Source organism: Rhincodon typus, chromosome 2 (genome assembly GCF_021869965.1).
Source record: "Rhincodon typus isolate 14 chromosome 2, sRhiTyp1.1, whole genome shotgun sequence".
NCBI lineage: Eukaryota > Metazoa > Chordata > Chondrichthyes > Orectolobiformes > Rhincodontidae > Rhincodon > Rhincodon typus.
The window spans coordinates 118,048,620-118,055,794 of record NC_063333.1 but is presented as its reverse complement, the minus strand read 5'-3'; positions in this window follow the sequence as shown (position 1 = coordinate 118,055,794).

Here is a 7,175-nt window from a genome sequence, read left to right as displayed (position 1 = left end):
GAAACCTAGGTGTAGATACTTAAACAATTGGTATAAAATAGAAAAAAGTTAAATAAGAAAGTCTGGCATAAGAATAAAAAGGAGAAATTTTAAAAATACACAGCCCTGCCACCCACAAAGGTGGGATGTGGGAGGAGAGTTATAAGCATTCCACCACTGAGACCTCGATGGTGGCGGGGCGGTGGGTGTTTGGGCAGTGTGCATCAACTGTAGCAATGGTGCTCTGGGGATAGGGATCAAAATTGCAGTCATAACTCCAGGTAGTGGGTCGGAACATGTGGGGCATTAGATTTCCATGAAGTGCCAGGCAGAAAAGAACATGGGAGGTTCGGGAGTGTGATAGGATGAGCTGGCTGAGCATGGGACTTGTGCTCTAATCCTACATTGCCTTTCATAGTCTCTCAATTCTGAAATGCTCTCTCCAAATGGAAAATGATTGAGACCACACCCAGAGTGGACGGAGTCAGTGCTTTTTTTGTTTTGAGCTACAATGTGGGCTTGTATCAATCATGTACTTTTACAGCAAGACATTTGCAATCAAATCATACGAATGTGAAATGCATAGTGTGCAACTGGGTGATGTGCAAATGCTGGTCACCAGCAATCTGGTCTTGTCATTGGTATTTGTAAATTTAAGATAGACATCTCTGTGAACTCCCAGGTGACGTTAAAAGAGGCATGTGTGAGTCACAAAGCATAAAGCTAATGCAAAATTCATAGGCTGCACAGGGATAGGATCTGATTCAGTCACAACTTCATCTGTAAGTTTAATGTAAGATGCTCTTAGGAGGCATAGATCCCTTACATGGTTGATGTGGACTAGGAGGAGAAAGTGTTCAGTACTCATGCAGTAAAAAGTCAAATGTCAAAATGCCATGTAGAATCATTCCATGGCCATCCATGCCCCATTGAAAGTGGCAGTATGCGAAGCTTTCATTTGTGAGTGTTGTAAATGCTGATTGCCACTTTGTTAACGAACTTTTCTGTTCATATGATTTCCACACAGGTTCATTGCAAACATTACTGATGGATCCAATGGTAGAAGGCATTATCATCACAATAAGATGTAGAGAAATTGAGGAGAAATAAATGTGATTCCAAGTTTAAGACCAGCTGCAGCCTCCAGCAGACAGCCTGCACATAAAATTATTGCAGGTGAAGGGTCCCCAAGTTGTATAGGTGATGTAGAAGGACCATAATTTATTATTCTCCAAGCCATTTCCTCTGGATGAGCAAGGCACAATGTCAGAGCAGACAATGGATGTGCCAGGACTGTGTCACTGAACTGCGCCAACTGCAGGTATGGGTGCACCCTATCCAAGTGGCTGTCAAAATGACAGAGGCATTGAACTTTTATGCAACTAGCTCCTTCCATGATCAACTAGGGACCTGTATGGGATCTCTCTGTCAGTCATCCACCCAAAAATGTATCAAGGCTGTTACTGATGCCATCAGAATGATCACACCACTTTATCATGTTTCCCTGTGACGGGGTTAGTGCTGTGGCCAGGGTTTGGCAATATAACTGGCTTCCCCCAGGTGCAGGGCATAATAAACTGTCCACACATTGCATTGAGAAGGCATAATGTTATGATGCTGAGTTCATCAATACAAAAGGCTTCCATTCCATCAACCTGCAGGTGATGTGTGATTATCGGTTCCACTTCTTAGAGGTTTGTGCCTGTACCCAGGAACTGCTATGCCTATATTCTTGAGAACTTCCATGCTCCTCCTGTGCTTGAGAGACCAGATGCCTTATAAGAATAGTTACTAAGGGACGAGGGCTACCTTCTGCATCCAGGGCTGATGACTCCTTTACTTCCCACTGACTGAGGCAGTACTTAGATATATTGTTGGACCAGGGCCATGGTGGAGCAGACAATGGATCTCTCTGATGATTAGGTTTTGCAGTTTGGATTGGTCTGAAGGATAGCCTTGCACTACACTCCAAACAGAATGTTCCACATAATCTTAGCAAGCTGCACTCTGCACAATTAGAGCAGGCAAAGAGGACATGTGATGGCTGCTGATAAACTGGAGGAGTGGGTGCAATTTCTGAAGAGAAAGATAAAGACATTAAACCGGAAGAACATCACCTTCTGAATGATAAAGTGCAGCAGCGTCAGGCACAAACACCAGACAGGATTAGTTGACACCCAGTTTCAGTAGATGAAAGCTTGCTGCAGTGATCACTCGTTAACTGTAAAATTGTTTGCTTTTTGTATCGGAGAATGTTTTGAACAGATAGAGGTCTTCCCTATATGTGATGGTCCCGCATTGAACGAAAAGATGCTGGACTACAATATACATTGAAGAAAGATTAGCAGTGACTTAGAGGGTTGTAAGACAAATATGGCTAAGGACAAGTACTCTGTGTAGCTGGATGCTTAAATAGCACATGATGTAGGATTATGTAGTCATATGTGGAAGGAAGTGTCAGCTATGTCATCTCTGTGCTGTGAGAGTTGTTGGTTTGGCACTGCTATGCCACAATATTCATGTGAAGGGCAATTCTGGGCTGCCAATTCTTGACCAGGTACATGGTTGGTGTTCAAAGATGGCATTGTTCCAGGGATGGTGGTATATGCCATCTGTGGTGAGTGCTTCCAGCTACAGTGTGTGGAAGGATGTGGCTAGGATTGGATGAGAGTGGTGTTGCAAGTAGGTAACAAGGCGAGTTTGGGACAATAAAACCCACTAGGCCACATGGACAGAAACCCTCCATCAAATCCAATAAAAATGACATGTTAGCCAAAATATGGAAAGATTCAGTTCATAGTTTCAGAGGCTGAGAAGACACCATCAAGACCCTAAACTGTTCTTCCACCAAGTCCATACAACACCATCATGGAGGGTAATACTGTCCTCAGCATTACCCTTCCAAACCCTTACACGCTTATAAAACAGTCCATACATAGTCTCAATATTTACATTTCTAAATACTGTGTCACACTCCTGGCACATACTTTTAACAGTGAATACTTGTCTTTTGTTTAGTAATCATTGGAATTGTTCAGAAGGCCGGATGAGGCAACATTTTTGGCTTTTATTCTCTATTCATTTCCATGATCTGCAACTTTTGGTTTCCTTATGTAAGCTTACTATTACTTCATAGCAATAATCATAGCCAAGGTCTCTGCGTTCCTCATCAAGTAACGCAGATTCTTCCATGTCTCTTTGTCATGTTCTCTAAGATTCTGATCCTGTTTAGGACAAATTGCTAAGTTTCATGTCATTCCTTTCCATCCAATAATGTATTTACATTTCTCTATCGCAAAATTTACATCTGAAATCTCACTACTCAAGCTTCAAAGTACGTAACTCCACATACATACTGCATGCATAAAATAACCAGGTAAACAAACTTGCAACTTATTCGTCCAAGGGTCTCATTTGCTACTTGAGAAATGTTAAACATGCAGTGTCTCATTAGCAACTTGAGAAATGTTAAAAATGCATTATTTATAGCAAATAAATAACTGTTATTTTTCTTGCTGCAAATAAAATATTGCTCTTCAAAAATTGCTAATTTTGAAACCATGTATTATAGTGAATTCATAATTCTCCCTTTTTTTTCAAATATTGGGCAATATATCTGTTTGTGTTTTACACTTGTGTTTTACTTATGCTTGTTTTGCTTACATTCAGTTTCATGGTCATTATCAATTTCTTACTTGCTTAAAGTTCATCAAATATACTTTGCAAGTATAAAAAGCACACAGTTTTGGGTGGTTTAAAAATGCTGTATGGGAATTGAAAAGCAAACACTGAATAAAGAACTGCAAATCTGATGGTACTGCAACAATGGAGTGCCATCTAGCTGTCTGCCACTGTATTAAGTCATCCCTTTACAATTTAATTTATATTAAGTTGATATGAATATTAAATTTTATTTCCCACATCACAGTTGATATGCTAAAGTTTAAGAAAAATGTACATGCAATAGAATTTTGTTAGGCAAGCATATCAAAGACTATGGAAAAAATGGGTAAATGGAAATGAGGAATAGATAAACCAAGATGTAATTGAATGGGGGAATTGGGGATGAATGGCCCAGCCCTATTTCACTCACTCCTTAGACTGTAAGACCATAAGATGTTGGAGCAGATGTAGGCCATTCAGCCCCTAGAATCTGCTCTGTCATTCAGTGAGATCATGATAATCAAGTCCACTTTCTTGTTGTTTCTCATAACACTTGATTCTCTTACTGATTAAGGAACTGCCTGTCTCAGCCTTGAATATGCTTAACTATCCAGTTTTGACTGCCCTCTGCAATAAAGAATTCCATAGACTGACCACCCTCTGAGAGAAGAAATTCCTCCTCACCTCGTTCTTAATTGTGTATCCTCTTCTTCTGAGATTATGCCTTCTGTTTCTATATTCTCCCAAAAAGTGAAACAACTTTCCACATCTATCCATGTATTAAGAACCTTTTATGTTTCAATGAGGTTGCCTCCTTCTGTAACTGTGTCTCTGCATGTCTTCTCCACTCTAATTATTTTTGTCTCTTCTGTGTCTGAAAATTCTCATTGTCATTTGTAAATCCGTTTAAGGCTTTGATTCTCTGTATGTCCGAAAACTGCTCCAACCCTACAACCCTTGGAGGGATGTGCACTCCACCAGCTTGTTACATATCCCTGACATTCAGTGCTGTTGTGTTATTGCCTTAAAAGGTGTGTTGCTTTAAGAGCTAAATATGTTAATGTGCTAAGGACCAGGATGTAAACCACATGACCATGTGCAAGAGCATTCATGCAGTTATCGAGAACTGCATATTGTAGTCAAGGCTTTTTGAGCGTTTCAAGTGACCTGAATCTGTACAACTCAGTCTGCATTACTTACCGATAACTTACAATGTATTACAATATGGAGTATGATGCTTAAAGTCTAGAGAATTAATAATGGAAAGTAAAGTTACGGCAGATGAATTGAACACGTAATTTGCATGAATATTCGCTGTAGAGGATACAAGTAACATCCCTGTAATAGCTGTAAATCAAGAATTGGTGGTAGGGAGAAACCCAGGAACATTATACACAATCAGAGAACTAGAACTGAAGAAATTGTTGGAGTGCAGACTGAAAAGGCCCTGGGTCCTGATGATGTTCATCCTGTGGTCTTAAAATAAGTGGCTAGTGTGACAGTTGATGCATTTGTTCTAATTTTCTGAAATTCCCTAAATTTGGGGAAGGATCTGTTGGATTAGAAGATAACGAAAGTAACCCCTTAATTCAGAAGAATGGGAGACAGAAAGCAGGACCGTTAGTTCAACATCTCTCACAGGGAAAATATTGCAAGTTGTTATTAAAGGGAATTATAACAGGGTACTTAGAGAAATTCAAGATAATCAGGCAGAGTCAACATGGTTTTGTGAAAGGAAATCATGTCTAATCAAACAATTGGAACTGTTGGAAGAATTAATGTGCTGTAGATAAAGGGGAACGACGGATATATTGAACTTAGATTTCCAGATGGCATTTGATAAGGCACCAAATTAAACGTTATTTTGGGAAATGATAGCTTATGATGTAAAGGGTAACATATTGGCATGAATAGAAGATTAGTTAGCACACAGGAGATAAAGATATACATGGGTCATTTTCTGATTGACTGGATGTAAAGAGTGGTGTGGCACAAGGATTAATGCTGGGATCACAATGTTTTACAATTAAGATAAATGACTTGGATGAAGCAACTGAAAATTTGGTGAATTCAAGTAATGGATGGAAAAGTCAGTTGTGAAGAGGACATAGCTATAAGTGGATATAGTTAGATTAAGGGAGTGGACAAAGATCTAACAAATGGAGCATACCATGGGAAAATGCGAGGTTATCCATTTTGACAAGGAGGATAAAGAAAGCATATTATATAAATGATGAGAGACTGTCGGGCACTAATATGTAGAGGGATCTGAATGCCCTAGTGCATGAATCACAAAAGCCTAGTATTCGGATACAGCAAGTAATTGGGAAAGTTATTTGGGAACGTTATTGTTGATGTCAGAGGAATTGGATACAAAACTAGGGAGGTTATGCTTCAGTTATAGAGGTCCCTGGTGAGGCCAAATATGGAGTAGTGTACATAGTATCAAAATATAGAAACTAGGACTAGGAGTAGGCTCTTCCGTCTTTCGAGCCTGTTCGACTATTCAACATGATCATGGCTGATCCTCTATCTCTATACTATTTTCCCACTTTCTCTCCATACTGCTTAGAAACAGAAATCTTAAAATGTCTTAAAACCTAAACATTTATTGATCTCTTTCTTAACTATAGAGAATTCCACAGGTTTACAACAATTAGAGTGAAGAAACCTTCCTCATTTGAGTGCAAAATGGCTTATCCTGTATTCTTAGACTGTAACCCATGGTTCTAGATTCCTAACCAGAGAAAATATCCTCCCTGTGTCTAGTCTAAACAGCTCTGTTAGAATTCTATACATTTTAATAAGATCCCCATTCATTCTTGCAATGAATACGGATCCAGTTGAACAAATCTCTCCTTATACAACAGTCCTGCCATCCCAGTATCAGCGTCATGAACATCAGCTGCACTCTCTCCATGGTAAGTGTATTCTTTCTTAGGCAGTGAGACCAAAACTGCATACAATACTCCGGGTGTGATCTTACCAAGGCCCTGTATAACTGCAGTAAGACATCTTTTGAGCTCAAATCCTCTTATAATGAAGCCAATATACCATTTGCCTGCCTAAGTGCTTGCTCCACCTGCCTACTTTCATTAACTGGCGTACAAGAACACCCAGATCTCTTTGTACATTCACACTTCCCAGAATATCACCATTTAAATAATATTTGGCTTTTTCATATCAAAGTGTAAAACTTCATGCTTAGCCACATTGTGCTGAATGTTTTTGAGAAGATTTGTAGCTCAAGTTGTAGATGAGGTTGTAGACATGCTCGTCGAGCCGGTGGGTTTGGTTGCAAACATTCTGTCACCCTGCTAGGTAACATTGTCAGTGCGACTCCTGTGAAGCGTTGGTGTTCTATCCCGCTTGTTATTTATATGTCTCGGTTTGCTGGGGTGGTTGGCATCACTTAGCTGCATGGTGCCTCAGTGGTTAGCACTGCTGCCTCACAGTGCCAGGGGCCCGGGTTCAATTCCCTCTCGGGCAACTGTCTGTGTGGAGTTTGCACATTCTGCCCGTGTCTGCGTGTG